This window comes from Epinephelus fuscoguttatus, linkage group LG14 (assembly GCF_011397635.1).
Source record: "Epinephelus fuscoguttatus linkage group LG14, E.fuscoguttatus.final_Chr_v1".
Classification (NCBI taxonomy): Eukaryota; Metazoa; Chordata; class Actinopteri; order Perciformes; family Serranidae; genus Epinephelus; species Epinephelus fuscoguttatus.
The window spans coordinates 3,779,083-3,795,108 of NC_064765.1; the positions used below are offsets into that span (position 1 = coordinate 3,779,083).

Sequence of the window (16,026 nt, forward strand, 5' to 3'; positions counted from 1 at the left end):
ATCATACACTGTGAAAGGTTACGTCCAACCACGTTAAAAACTGGCGCCGTCCAGCAGCGTTTGAGACCTCCGCAAAAAGTTACGTTTGGCATCAAATGTCTGATGCCCAAATCACAGACAAAGCACTGGGCTGGTTTGTTTAACCATCCATCACCCCGACCTCCTCTCAACATGGACTGTCTCGCTCTTTGTACTATCTATGAGGTTGTAACACTAACCACCACCCAATGTGTGATGTCACTGATCCAGGGACTTTGTGTGTCGACAAAGAATCCTAGTTGACTTTCCATGGGCGTTGTTTCTGTGGTGCGTGCCAGTACTCGGTAATGCGGTGTGAATAGATCGTGGTCATTTTATGATTTGAGACCAGATTGACAATGTCACATGCAAAGTGTGATTGGAAGCCACCTGAAAAGGTTCTGACACATGCAGTGCACCCTGGGATTTTTTTTGCGGCCTAACATACTTGAACAGAGTGCTTAAGATCAGAGTTAATTACAAATAATTTTTCAGCCCTACATCAGGAGTTAAAATGCTGAAGAAAACCATCAGAAGTTGAGTTTTTTCCCTCCTTAATTCTCGCAGGTTAATCAGTCAGTCTGTCTGGAAAATGAATTTGAAACCTGTGTGTAAGAACAGTGAGAGGATCAGCTGTGTTCACCTCTCAAACCGCTGCAGCGTCGTTCACACAGCCGCTGATTCTCTGTCAAATTTATCACTAAGTGCCTTTTTGTCACCAGCGAAATGATTACAACTCTTTCTCCATAATTCATATTTCACACTGCTAAATGACTCACATTTCAACACTGTTTGACACCTGAAACGCTCCCGACAATGACGGAAAAAAATTTTACACCTCAAACTGAAGGCCCACAATGCCTGGCGTCGCTCCTCCCTAATAATGATTAATTGTCGGGTCTTAAAACTCGGCGCCGTTAATCTTTTGGGGGAGCTGCAGGTGCTAACAGCCGGAGCTAATTGGGGTGCGGAGCCAATTAGAGGCAGGAGAAGACTGACGGCATTAACGGTGATGAGGCTCATAAACCTGGCAGACCTGCAGAGACACAGTTTGAGCTGCTCTCATCTGCAAATACATGAAGAGATGTGAAGAGATCGAGACTTCCTGAGAAAGAACAGCTTCGTACCTGTCAGCTGTTTGTGTGGAGGCAGGAAAAACATTATCTAGATCCACTCACACAGACAGTCAGACAAACAACCGTCCCGTCACAACAAGAGCATCACAGCATCACACTCAGGGAACTTTACAGGAGCAACAGGTTTATTTTCACATGTGAGGATCTGCCTTGGAATTTTGAGGCATAACAATAAACACTGAAGAGCAAAGGTCAGTTTGTATAAGTCAGTCTTACCGTAAAATTCGGAACAGTCTATTTTTTAAGGTCTCAAACAGGGAAACCAAGGTTTTATATTACTATTTGTTAATAAAAACGTTATACAAGTTATTCCTACACTGTTTCCCTTCATTTTTAATTTGAAACACATTCAAAACACAATAACCTCTTAAGCAGCTTTGGTTACTTTTCAGATTGCAATTTTCCAAACAACCTCTTCAGGAAATAAAATTATAACATCTGAGCCATAAAAATGAGTTAAAATTAACGTTAAACTTCTTTTTCCTTTTTTTTTTCTTTTTAAAGAAGACAGATTTACCTTATTACAGTGTGGGCTGTAACTATACATGCTTACTCAAATCCCAAAAAGTTTGGTAGTTTGGTACCATGAGCACAACATGACAGTACAACGGTGAAATGGGATTTCTCATGTCCCGACGTCTTGATCTGCACTGTTTTTTCCCCTCAGTTATTGACGGTGCGGTCGGGCGGCATGTCAAAACACGTGGGAACCTCATCCATAATTTTCTCCTCATAGTCCTTTGGCATCTTTTGTGAAATGCGACTGCCACTGAAATTGGCCTCGCCTAACTCTTTCGCCACCTCAAGTGCTTTCATCCGAATCATGTTTTTAGACACAGGAATTAGTTTACGTCTTTGCTCAGCGATCCACTCATGAACAGTATCTTCCACCTGTGGCCACAGACATTTTCTCCCCCATTAGCCTTCTTCGTTTTCGCCATGACCTCAAGTTTAGCCTTGTTTCTCCGCCAGTCACAAACCAGTTTCTCGTCAACATTAAACTGTCTTCCCGCGTGGCGATTTCCATTGTTTGTGTTCAGCAAAGTCCACAACGTGAAGTTTCCGCGCTGCAGTGTAGCTCTTTCTTGTTTTCACAGACATGTTTGGACGTCTGTACTTGTGTCGGTCAGAGCGGTCAGAGCATGTCTCTGTGACAATATGGCGGCTTGTTCACTGTCACAAATCTTTAGCTACGTAGCGCCATCTTGTGGGTCAAATTACCTATGTCAGCATTTACCTTGGTCTATAGGTCGCACCGGTCTATAACCCGTACCCAACTTTTTAGATGAAAAAAAAGAGGAAAAATGTGCGACTTATACACCGAATTTTACGGTAAGTGGATCTTTAAAGACCTACAGAGATCACAGATTCTTTGTCTATAGGGGTCCTCCCTTATTATTTCATTACCTTCGTAAGTAAGGGTGCAACACCTGCTTATCGCAGACCGGCAGCAAGTGATAGTTTAGTGCAGTGGTTCCCAACTGGTCCAGCCGAGGGGTCCAGATTTCTCCTCATGCGTCATACTTGCCTTTGGCCATGTCGTCGAGCCACCTCACTGTCTGTTAAGTAGCTGTCCTATTCACTCACTCTACAGCAGGTAGCCTCACAAGATTTACTCACCAAACTTTTGGCACTGGGCGGGTTTTAATTTCCGAGCCTGAACACAACTCAGCAGGTGAACTCACACACCATCCACTCCTGTGACCGAAGGCCAACACCAGCTGCAGCACCGAAAAAGATAAAACTATACATTATTATATTGACTCTGCCAAAAATTAACATTGTAAAGTAAATGGGAACCAGAACTTTGCCTTGCCACTGCCAGCACTCCTAGACAGGGACGTAGCACCAAATTCTGGGCCCTGTGCAACAGTCTGTGTGGGCCCCCTGCTGTTCCTCTCTTGATCCATGTTCTCTCACACACCTTTTTATTTCTATAAAATTAGTTTCTTGTCTTTTTTGGAACCCTGACGTCCTTTTCTTGGTGAAAGACAGTGCACAACAGTGTATGTTGGTGCTCCAGCAGCTAAGCAGTGACTCAGGCTGACTGTAAATGTCCACCCCCTGGACATGCAGACTGAGCCATCACAGACTTTAGTCATACATACTGTGGTGTGTTCACCGTCATAACGTAAAGTCTGTGAGGGCAGAAACTGCAAACCACTGATAGACAGGCCTCAAGTCTGTTTCACTCATCGCTTTGAGCAACAACTACAGTCATATACACAGTGATCGCTGCTGTCATATTCAGTTGCTCATCTGTCCCAGCAGGTAAGATATAATCACATGTATGTTTTTTTTGTTACTGAAAATACATTTCTATTTAACATATAAACTACACACATTCAAATAAATTCAATAGACTAGAATATGACTAAATAAAGTGAGATGCCTGTTGGTTACATTAGAAGAACTTTGTTGATTTTCGGCCAGTTTTCTAGCCTGTACATTTAGCATTACACTGCCCAGTCTACAGGATAGTTATACATAATGCTGTATCATGATGTTGTTATTGAATACTATTTCTGGCCTACATGATTCAGCTAATAAAAGAACAAAGAACAAAATGTCACGTCCGTATTGAAGTCTGCTGAAGTCTGCAGCCCAAGCGGACTCTCTGGAAGTCTGCAGAAATTCAGCTTGAGGCCTTTTGTGGACTGTATGAATTGTGGGTATAGACAGCCCTCCACAGTCCAAACATTTGGATTCAGCCTGACTCTGCTGTGGCTGCGTTTAGAGATGACTCTTAGTGCAGGGCCGACTAAACCATTTTGTGCCTTTAAGGGGTGACAGAGGCCTCAGAGAGCTTCCACTGATTCATTCATACAAAGTTCAGTCTATCAACAGATTTATTCAGTTTTCATGTGGTTATGGCACTGATTACTTAGAAATAAAAACTGCTGGGTGATCAGTCCACTTTTCCCCCACTAAGGGCTTATTAATGCTCAACGTTATGGAGACAGACGGAGGCTTCTGTCCGTTCTCTCCGTACGTTCATTTCGTCCATATTGTGCATGTTTTCTGAAAGCTTACAGATTGTGACAAAACGGAGCAGAACCACCAGAGATCATGGAGGCAGTGTAGCTTAGTTCAAGCGAGATACGAATGTAGGAGACAATAAAGAAATTTTAAATGACGACAGGACGGGATTGTCTCATTGTCAGACAGGAAGTAGATATCGGGCCTTTCCAGAACTGGATCCTACCTAGAATGAAGCTTCTTCGTCAATGTGTAGGGGACGAACACAGCAACGAAGCTTTGGCACAAACGTCCCTCTCTGCGGCAGAAAAAGGAGCTGTCGTAACTTTGCCTAACCATGAAGAAAAATAAAGTTCAATCCAATATTATGTTCTTCATATGTATTTGTAGCACTTATATTTAATCTGTATGTGCTGCTATTGTTTACTTTTATTTTTCCAGCAGGTTACATTTGTCAGGGTAGTCTCAAAACTTTATTTGTACGGAGCGTCTTCCATGACGAACACAATATGGTGTTGCACATGGTTGGTAAGTCGGCATCAGTACAGGTTTGCTTCCACTCCTCACTAGTTGGTTTGGGATGGCACTTGATATGGCGAACCCACTGCGTGAACGCCGAAATGGAGTGAAAGCAGGTAGGGAGAGGGTGTAGAGGGCGGTTTGGGAAAGGCCCATCATGTGTTCAGAATATCTTACATCTTTCCAGGACAACTAAATGTAAATGTCCATCAGCTGAAGAAGGCAAATGATTGACATGCCAGGAGAAACCTCAAGTTCCAGAGGTCAAGAATGAACTTAAAAGCACACACACGTTTTACTGTTGTTGTTTACGTCAACAAAGGGCAGCTTCCTGTTTATGTTTTCTCTCTGTCACTCCTTACTTCCTCCCATCAGCTGCCAGCTCAGGTGTCGTTTCTCTGCTCTGACAGATATTTTGGGGAACTGCGACTTCTTCTGCTCAAAAAAGATCACGCCTTTTGTCTTCTGAGCGTGCTCCATGACACCTTGATGTCATCGCAGACCTTCCAATCACAAACCTCACCCCCTCACCTCCCCCGCCCCCTTCTCTCACCCTGGGCAGTTGCTAAGCGACGGGGCCCTTGTATAATTCATTTACCCGCTGCATGCAAATATGTGGACAATTAACCACTTCTGTTTGCATAATAGATTTGGGAGGGAGGAGGAGGGAGGTGGGGGGGTATTTAACTCCCAGTTCATCTCATCCTGCCTGACAACACAAAGCAAACGAGGAGCGACAGAGGGAGAGGGAGAGAGGGAGAGAAGCAACCAAATAATTTCCACTCCCTCTCATCGCAATCATTGCAGCCTCAATACCTTCATTCTTTCTCTGTATTCGTTCACTCGTCATAGAGAGAAGAGAGGAGGAGCAGAGCTGCAAATTACCTCGACTGCAACACACACACACACACTAAAAATACAACACACACACATGCACGTGCACGCCTGCAAAAACGTTGTAATTACTACCCTGCGCGGCGCTCAGCCTCCGCTCAGCAGCCATTGATGTGCAGATGAAGATGGCCGCCGCATGTTTTTGCGCTGAAAGAAAACCATGTTTTGGTTGGGCTCTGTCAACCGAACAGCTGGATTGCCATTTTTCACTCAAATTAGATTTCGGCTGAAGCACCGGCGCTGGGGGAAATTAAACCGCACAACAAGAAGCAGAAGGAGAGAGCAGCCACTTTCTGTCTTTCTGTCTTTTCATGCTCTCCCTAATTTGGTACAAAAGAGGGTTCAGAGCGGGGCGCAGTGGCAAGTCAAGCTGCATCCATCCACCCATCCATCCATCCATCTATCTATTCATCTGTCTATCCATCTATGTTTTTTATTTGGGGCTTATTTCAGCTTTTTTCCTTTTGTCTCTTTTAACTGTTACTGACACATTTTTCTGTTGATCTTCTGTCAGAAACAGGAAAATCTCACCGCAGGAACTTTTCACATTAAAAACATCGCAGCTGTATTATTTATTCCTCCTTTAAAAACACCCAGGAAAATAAAAGGTTTTAATAGACAGCATTCATTCATTCATTTTCCCTCATTGTATCAACATTTGTGCAGATTCAAACGTTTGTACCCACAATTATTAAATGTTGCACATGAAGAATGAGCTGTAATTTGTTAACTTACAGTAAATAAATTACAGCAGATTCAGCTGCAAAAACAAAAACTGTAGACACTATTTTATATATTGATCGGCCTTGGTGTTTTGACCCAGACACACCAACCACAACGATCACATGAATGTAACTCATACATGTTATACACGGGTTTTTTTCCAGCATTTTGGGGGACATATATTAAGGGGGATCTTATGATAAAATGAGAGAGAGGTGGGGCTGTGCTGCTGCCACAGGAGCAGCCAGGTGAGATCACTCCGAGCAGCAAGTCACTTAAAGAATCTGAAAAGTCCAGGTCTGTTCATAAAACAATCAGGGCTGTAGCCTTGGACGCCCCGGCCTGATGATGCTATCAATTTGCCTGAAAGGCCGGTCTTTTTTTGCTTTGCAATTTTCCGGCACCTCCCCAATGATAAAGGCACTGAGCCCAAAGGGGAGGAGCTTACAAGTGTGATTGGGCCAGCCCAGTGTCAATAAAGAGAAAACCAATTGGTCGATCTACCTGAGTTTTTGGGGCGGTCAGACAGAAGATACAGACAGTTGTGTTGGCCCAAAAGGCACATCGGCCCACCAGGAAAGTGCCCAGTCTGTCAGATGGCCATATGATATGTGTATGATGTATACAAGGTAGGAGAGCCAAAACGCCATGTCAGAACAGAACATTCATCCTGTGACATTATGGTAATATTTCTTAAGCGCAAAAAGGAAGTAGCCCCTCAGGAAGTGCGCCAGGCTTTGAAACCAGTTTTCATAGAGGCTAAATAGTGGAAACACAACTTCCTGGTCCATCACATGAAGCTATTGGGCCAAAAATGACTTTTCCATCGACTTTTGTTGGTAAAAAAGACGTGTGTATAACAGTGGATACATTCAAACGTCACAACCTCCACGAAAAGAAATATTTCACTATCAGGATTTTATCCATTCAGTCCGATAACAATTCAGAAGTCTAGTTTTTATTTCCAAATTCACGTCAGTGGGCGCCAAACCAGAAGTAGCTATCTTGGCCAGTGGAAATCTCTAGTGCTCAACCTGTTCTCTTTCCGAAATCATCAGATTTGGTCACTGATTGATGACCACTGATGTTTGTTGATTTCTGCAATCAACAAACAGGCATCCTTTCACGGCAGTATGTTACGCTGTTGGCTTGTGTCTGTTAATAACGCCATGGGACAACAAGGTAATTTGAGGACCTGAGAAGTCCCCATTGGGCGGGCAGGAGAGATAGTGGATCCAACAACACCGGGCTTTCTCTCAGAAGGCTGGTTTTCACCTCCCGTATGAATGTAGAGCCAAACCATGATGTTTTTTCTAAACCTATGTGCTTTTGTTGCACCATGACATAACAATAAATATGAGATGTTTCACTGACGTTGTAAGTTTATTTTGAAATGACACAATGCATGTAACAGGTGTAAATTGACATGGCGCCCCAGAGTGTCAACAGCAAACGCATCCAGGATGTCAAAGTCCACTGACCAAACAGCGATATGTAACGAGCTGGGAGTGAGAATGTGTCGACCTGCTTTATCGGCCCAGTGATATGGAAACAGCACCAATCATACAGGTAATTTTAAACCCAGTAGTGTAACATTTTTGGCTTCATGCTTCACTGAGCAACTGAACGGAGCCCCGCCTCCAACACTGTAGTCAGTCCTCTTTACACTTCCATGGGAGGAAGTAGCGTGTCTTCAATGTAGTAAAGTGGAAACTAAAGGACCAGATATACTTAGAAACACAGAGCACATGGTTCTGTCTGTCTGTGCTGGATTTGGACAGGTGGATGTGTTCACACAACCATCATGGACATGGGAGGAGGAATGACCAAATTTATGTCGTAGATTTTTTCACTAATTGCTGATGCATAAAGTGTAATTTGTTCCAGACATTTCTCAAACCATGAATCTGAAGGATGGAGTGTTTAATTCTCCAACTTGTTTTGATGTCATACAATAAGTATGTTTTCTTTAATGTATAAACACCTGGAAGACAGAGTCGTTGTGTTTTCATTACCTTAAGACCCAGACACACCAAACCCACTTTAGCGAACTACCGGCAACAAAAGGTGATTGTTGCGTTGCCTTACGCTGCTGTGTCTCAGCCAAGAAGTTGCACATGAACACACTACAAAGACTACAGCCAACCAGCATGTACGTTCTGCACCTGCATCTGGGCAAACAACTCTTTGCACCAATAGATAGCCGTAGTCTGTACTCGTCATTCAAAAAGTGAAACCAGAAGATTGTCTTGATGCTAGTTAGCCAGTTAGCACATTAACAACACAATCAGAGCATATTTACTGTGCACCAGTGAGCAATAACACAAACCATCACGAAACATTTCTGCTAAAGAGCTCAATGGATAAAGAAAATGATTTGACGTTTGTTTTGGTCTCACTCCCCCTCACTTGACTTTAGCTCTTTGTTTACTTTCCTCACTTCTGTTTCTCTCAATCAGAGTGATTTCCCTCAGTGATCCAGTGGGATCAGCCACCTCCGACAATAAAAAGCCGACCAGGACTGACGAGGGGCAATGATGCAGGACACACGGCACCAGCTAGGGCGACGGCCCAACATTGACCAACAGCCGACCATCAGCTTGGTGTGTCAGAGGCCTTTAGAATGAGCCACGTGGAGCAGGTGCTCGTCTACAGAGATCGCCATGTTGCCCTGCCATGTTTTTACAGTAGCCCAGAATGGACAAACCAAATACTGGCTTAGATAGGGACAGTTGCATTTTTTACATCACTCACGGTTATTAGCAACCCTCTCTGTGCTAGAGCTTCACACGAACACAGTTTTTTTAATGTGCTTTATTCAGTCTTTTGACCGGTTTAAATCAGCTGGTCTGTTTGTTTTTGAGAGGAAGAGACCTCTGTGGATAATCTGGCTCAAAATTAAAACCTCCCGAACAATAAAGATTGAAGAAATTCTAACCAGGAGAAGTTTCAGCTGGTTGCAATCTGCAATCCTCACTGCTAGATTCCAATGAATCCCCCTCAATCTTACAAACTGGCCCTTTAAGCTACATAAACTCTTTCAAACCTCTCTGTGATCAGCTGGAAAAGTCATCTTCCCAAAGCTGTAAACAGGCTGTTTTTCTGAGTTTTAGAGATTTGTCGTTCTCACAGGACAGCCAGGCGACAAACATATCATGATCTTATAGAATATGATAGATCACTGTAGATTAAACTACCCAACAGGATATAAAGGAGTTAAAATGAGCTCAACCTTTTACTTCAGTAAGGTTTTGAATGCAGGACTTTAACTTTTACTTGGAGTATTTTCACAGTGTGGTTTTAGTACTTTTACTGCAGTAAAGGATCTGAATACTTTTTCCATCACTGTTGTTGAGTCTGAAACTGTCACAAATAGCTGTAATACTGGAGTGTTCACACTGATGTCCTTTGTTCCCTCAGATCTTCGTCTTTGTCCGTCTTCACGTCATCATAAGAATTCAACTGTCAGCCCGTTAACTTCATGTGTCGGCTCAATGCGTCTCTCCTCCTCCGTCCCTGATGTCCACATGTGGATCTGATCATGGTAATTGTCACACGGAGTGACTCTGGGTAATAACGGACTGTCGATGGTGTGGCGGAAGGTGGCGAGCGGTCGTCACGGATGACAACATGACAGCTTCTTAATGAAGTGGCAAGAGAGGAAAGGTCAGAGGTCACAGAGGGAGTTGAGGAGGAAGATCTTGTCGTCATGGAGAAACCTTGTAATGTTTGAATAGTAACCAAATTATCCCACAATGTTGACGGATAAAGTAATTACATCTTAGGGCCTGTTTGTCAGTGACGAGGTTTGGGGGGTGGTGCAGAAAGGGGAGGCATAGCAAATAACGTTTTAAGCACTGGCGAAGGACTAATGTTTTTTTTTTATTTTGGCTTAGGGGAGGGGCATACAAATTTCAGTGGTTGTATTTTGTATTTATTTTACTGCTGATTTTTAAAGAAAACGCCTAAAATCACCAAAATTACACCATTTATCACAAACAAAAACTGTGAAAAAAGAAATCATGGTTGGATTTTCCATTTCCTGATAGTCCTTGGACACATCATTTGCAACAAACGCTTCCATCAGAAAAATAAATAACCAAATCTGAGATTAAAATATCAATATTTCATCAAAACCACTTCAGTCATTTAAAATTTGGCCAAAAATAAATCATTTGAAAGGAAAACTAACCAGTATGCAGAGTGCAATTTTAAGGCCCTGACACACCAAGCTGACGGTCGGCCGTCGACCAAAGTCGGGCCGTTGGTGAGCGTCTGTCTGCCCTAGTTTTTGCAGTGTCCCGCACCATCGGCACTTCAGCGTTGGCGTCGGCGGCTTTTCAGCCGATTGAGCATGTTGAATCGGCGGCGGAGCTTGTCGGTGAGAGAGATCACTCTGATTGTGCTGTTCAGTTTTTTATTTCCTCGCCCCTGTAGCGAGTGAATCTGCCTGTAGTGAAACCGGGGCTAACCGGTGCTTGCTCCTCAGGCTCCACTTCACTCAGCTGCCCCACAGACCTGCTGCTTCTTCCCACTTTAACCTGAATAACAAACCGGAGCTAGCTTAGAGGCTAGCGGAGCATTCACTAGAATGGGAGCGTATTTACTGCGTAGTGCGCTACGCTGAGTATGTGGAAATTGGGAGTTAGCCGCAGCATGGCCGGAGGGAAGCACAGCCAGTTAGCCTCCGCTAGTCTCTGAGCTAGCCCCGGCTCTCTGTTTGGATCCAACCGGAGCACTGAGCCCTGGTTTGTTATTCAGGTTAAAGTGGGAAGAAGCAGCGGGTTTATCGGGCAGCTGAGTGAAGTGGAGCCTGAGGAGGAAACACTGGGACCGTCTGGACTCCAGTCTCTCTCATGCAGGCGCAGAACGTACGTGCTACTTGGCCGTCGGATGTAGTCCGTGTAGTGAGTTCAAATGCAACTGACACAGGGCGACGTGAGGCGTCGTAGACGACGCAACAGTTGGCTTTCATCGCCGCTATTTCTTTGATGTCGGTTTGGTGTGTCCGCACCTTTAAACAGCATGCCAACATTGCGGAAGCAAAAGAGGCATGACGGGTGTGAGATGTAACACAACAGCGTCGGCCTCTGGTGTGATAAATAACAGAACTTCTGTCTGCAGCACTTCGAACTGTCAATAACAATTATTTATCGTCCCTGTTACATGGCAGCTGATCTCGTCCGCTATCTCTTTTTAGAGACTTCCAGATGTCATTGTTTTCCCAAGTGCAGACATTTTCAGCAGCTGTTATTCTTCTTTGAGTTAACTGCTAACTGCTAACAGCTAGTCTTTAAATCTCCTGCGGTAGGTCGCAAGTAAAACACGTCCCCATAATCCCGTCCTGCTGACATCCTTTCCCTGTACTTGCGACCTCTGATGCCAGCTTAAAGGCGAAACAACTCTGTCCCCCATTCAGTGATTGTAATTTTAACACAAAACGGCCATAACGGCGTAAAATTCCCGTCTTGAAGAGGCAGTAATGGGCTCTGGATTGAGAGGAAGGGCACGGGGCCCAAAGAGTACGCTTATGCATAGGATCCAGAATTTGGTGCTACGTCCTTGTTACAACACACCTGTTACTGTGCATGTATGCATGCATGAATGCGCCCACTGAGCATGTAAAAAATGTACTATCAATAGATTTCAGTTCAAACAGAAAAAAATTAATCCAAAAAAACCTAAGTATTCACCATTGCAATGTCTTACTCAATCAGTGTCGAAAGAGAAACAATAGAAATTCAAACGCACAATGGACAGGTAACCCAAGCCGACATCTAAACCTGAGAATGTTCTCAGATGCTGTAAACACAAAAACATGCGCGCACACATACTGGTTTTCATCTCTTTTCTCAAACCAGATTTTCCACCACTGATGTTCAAAGTTTGATATTTTTCCGTCTCCTTATTCTCAGGCAGACATACGAGGTTTCTGCGTGAACCGTGAAGCCTCCAGAAGGCTGCGACACCGAGGCAGGTAATTTGTCTGCAGGCTGATGAAGCTATTATTAATGTTGTCAAGCTTCACTGCACTGTGATGCACAATATATTAGTCACATTACTGAGCAGGCTCCCTCTGGTATTCACTGACCTGTCACACACACACACACACACACACACACACACACACACTGAGACTCAGTGACAGCAGACATAATCATAGGTATGACACGGTGACGGCGCCTTTAATCAGAGCTGTAAAAGAAACGGAGACAAAGTTCCTTTTTTTTATAAATGATAGTGGGAAACTCACTCTCCGCCCCCTCCCACAGCCGCCAGTTCAATTCCCACCTCTGACCATATAGAATAAGGTACATAATCATATGGATGACACACCCGGTGGCAGGTGGAAACCACACTTCTGCAACAAAAGCTTTTCAGGGAGGGGGACCAGAACGCAGCGTATTGACAAGAGACTCACTTTCAAACTTTAAATTAAAAAAGCAGAAGCAAAGGTTTTTATTTTGCAGAAGAATAATCTAAAAGTGCAGATGTTTCTGCAGAGTAATAAGCCGGGTGGAGGCTGACAGGGCTGCTAATGTTGTCAAGCTTCAGCGTTAATGTGGAGACGCTCAGGGGGGAACAGCTTCGCCTTCAACAAACACATGTCATCTCCCCGCTGACATCATACCCCGACACCAACATATAGACAACGACAAGATTAACGCTGTCACGTTATGATTGGCTGCCTGACACGCTCGCTGATGGTAAAGAATATTCCCACATGGGCGTGAGTTCAAATCAATCTGCAGACCAGACGAGAGTCGAAACCACAGAGTCTCGACACTTTGAATCACACAGAGGTTTTAAATGAAACATTGTGTCACCACCTCACTGTGAAGCAGTGTTATTATATCGGTGGAGGAAGAAGTACTCAGGTCCCTTAAGTAAAGGCATAACAGCCCAATTACAAAAGTCAAATATCTGAGCAGGTTAGAAGGGAAACCTCTCTTTGGTGAATCTACTAATAATTCATAGACATCTGAAACATGACGAGGAGACACGACTACACTTTGCTTTGTAAGACCTACTGGTTTCATCTTTATGTGTTCACGTCTTGGATTTTATAAACTACTAACCAGTAGGTGTCAGAGACATGTGGTGCAATATTTACCTCCGAGATGAGTTTGAGTATAAAGCAGCAGCAAAGTCAGATACTCAACACCATAATGACGCACAGTACATGAGCACTACACAACATAAATTACAGTACACCTGCTGACTAAAGAGATACTCTAACAATGTATATCTACATAAAGTTTGGGGACTTGTGAAGAAATTAATCGTTAAAATTAAACAACCCAATCACCAGAATGAATATTGCAATTGTACGTTTCTGCGAACCAGAAAAGGGAAATGTTCCATTCTGTACATTTCATTTGTAGCAGATACATTGAAACTTGATGTTTCTTTGGGTTTTAATTTATGTTGTTGAGAACACTGTGGTAAATGAGTGGGTAGGTTTGGGCATAAAAATGACTTCATTGTGGTTAGGAAAACGCCATGTTTTGGAACCAGGTGTGGCGACGACAAACACAGCTGGAAATGTCTTAATGTCTCGCTGGAAATGTCCCACATGTTCAAAAGTACCTGATTTTGTTGCTGAAATCACAGCAATGTCCTGACATGTCATTAAAAAATACCTGGTGTCGTCTGCAAAAATATGGCTGGAAATATCCCGATGTGTCATTAAAAAATACTCGGTTTTGTTGCCACAAACAGCTGGAAATGGCTCAATGTGTTGTTAAAAAAAGTCCAGTTGTATCAGCAAAAACACAGCTGGAAATGTTCCTACCTGCTGTTAAGAAATACCTGGTTTTGGTGGCAAAAACAAATCTAGAAATATCTCAACATCCCGATGAAAACATCCTGACATGTTGTTAAAAAGTACCCAGTTACGCTGCCATGAAGCAGGAAATGTCCTGACGTATCATTAAAAAAAAACCCCAGCTTGGTCACCACACACAGCTGGAAATGTCCCTACCTGCTGTTAAGAAATACCCGGTTTTGTCGCCACAAACACAGCTGGAAATGTCCTGACCTGTCGTTAAAAATTACCTGGTTTTGGTGGCAAAAATAAATCTAGAAATATCTCAACATCCCGATGAAAATGTCCTGACATGTTGTTAAAAGTACCCACTATGTTGCCATGAACACAGCTGGAAATGTCCCTACATGTCTTTAAAAATACCTGCTTTTGTTGTCTGTTGGTCGTGAACGGTGGACGGCTGCCATGCGTCTCAGGGAAGTGCCACGCCATCCACCATCCCCTCGTCCTCCTGATGAGAAACTCAGCTCATATAACATGCGATCTGGACTCTGTGACTTTAGAAACACTGATCTGATATGTATGAAATGTACAAACATACCTGTGGTTTGCAGAAACCTACAATGCCAACATCTTCTTATTGAGAGTGGGCTGAACTGAGTCAGCTGAGGCAAAGATGTCCGATGCTCCGGGGCTTCTTCTACACCTCCGATAAATGCAACTCTACAGCGTCTTTCATTAGATCTTCAGTTTTCTGTAAAAAGAAGTGCCAAGCGTAAACTGAGATAACCTCTGATGATGTCATTACAGGTTATACAATACTACTACAGTGCTACAGTAACTCCAAGTTATTTGGTCCCTTTTTGCAAATCAAAAACAATGTTTTTAAATGTTAATTTTTTTTAATCATTTAAAGGAAGAAGAAGTGCACTTTTCCCTGGTAAATGTTTCTTTGGTTGTTGATTCAACAAGCTCAGAGGAGACCACGAGACTTCCAGAACAGATATGTCGATGGAGCAGAAAGAAAATGATTTAGTTTCAATGGACTTTAAGAATCAGATCTGTTTGTGTGTTTCGTGTGTGTATAGTGTTGTGTGTAAAATTTGGAAAGCACTGACACATTTACAATCGTCACAGTATTGAGCAGGTGCAAGTGTAGCTCTCCTGAAATGAAACACCACGTGGTCACACAGTTTCTGCTGCAGCACTTTGGACAAACAGAGTAAATACGTCCCGTAACAACTGTCTCCAGTGGGTTTATGTGAAGTGACAGTTTCTGTTGCAGATGACAGCAACTAAAATTACAATCATCTCCATTAAATCCTGAACAGATGAATCCAAATCTAAGTGTCTAGTTTGTTTTTGTATGAAATTATCTTTTAAATTCTCCACTTTGGAGACAGAGGTCAAAAATGAAGGAAGGAAGCTGAACACCCATCCTTGAAGAATTGGGACACATACAGTCGTCAGAATACCCCGTGAAATTCTACCTTGTTAACACACTAATTCTATTTCTGGAGTGAAACATAATTTTTAAAGATTTGTTCATTAAATAAAAATGATTTATAAAATATTTTGATCTGCCTTTGCTTTTTTTTTTTTTTTTTTACTTCTAAACTTGCTCTGTGTCAGAAAACAGCCTTGTCCCACACAATATTTCAAAACTTCAACTCATATTTTTTATTTAAAAAATGTGTTAAAAGCCTTCAAAGTCTATTTCCTGCATCTGTGTACCTATAATTTCAAAATTGTTCTATGTAAAACATAATGAGCGCTGATACTGCAACATGTAATTTCATCTTTGGCTCAATAAAAACTTTCAAAATCAAACAGTAGATACTAATAATGTCAAAATATACTGTTCTGTTCATCTGTTTTAAAATATATATCTTTATGAAATCGTCATTTAATCAGGCAAAAAAGGACATTAGCAATATCACAAGGACTCCTGTCTCACTTCCTGGTTTCCAGAGAGGCAGGAATGCTGCT

The 16,026-nt window shown here is 42.8% G+C and overlaps 1 long non-coding RNA gene across 1 annotated transcript in view; it reads right to left on the reverse strand.

The window, feature by feature from the left end:
- Positions 1–14,542, reverse strand: part of LOC125900896 (uncharacterized) — a 29,620-nt gene extending 15,078 nt beyond the window's left edge. Inside the window, exon 1 of the long non-coding RNA XR_007450894.1 lies at positions 14,461–14,542. This is a non-coding gene — a long non-coding RNA (uncharacterized LOC125900896). The remainder of the gene's footprint in view (positions 1–14,460) is intronic.
- Between the last annotated feature and the right edge of the window lie 1,484 nt (positions 14,543–16,026).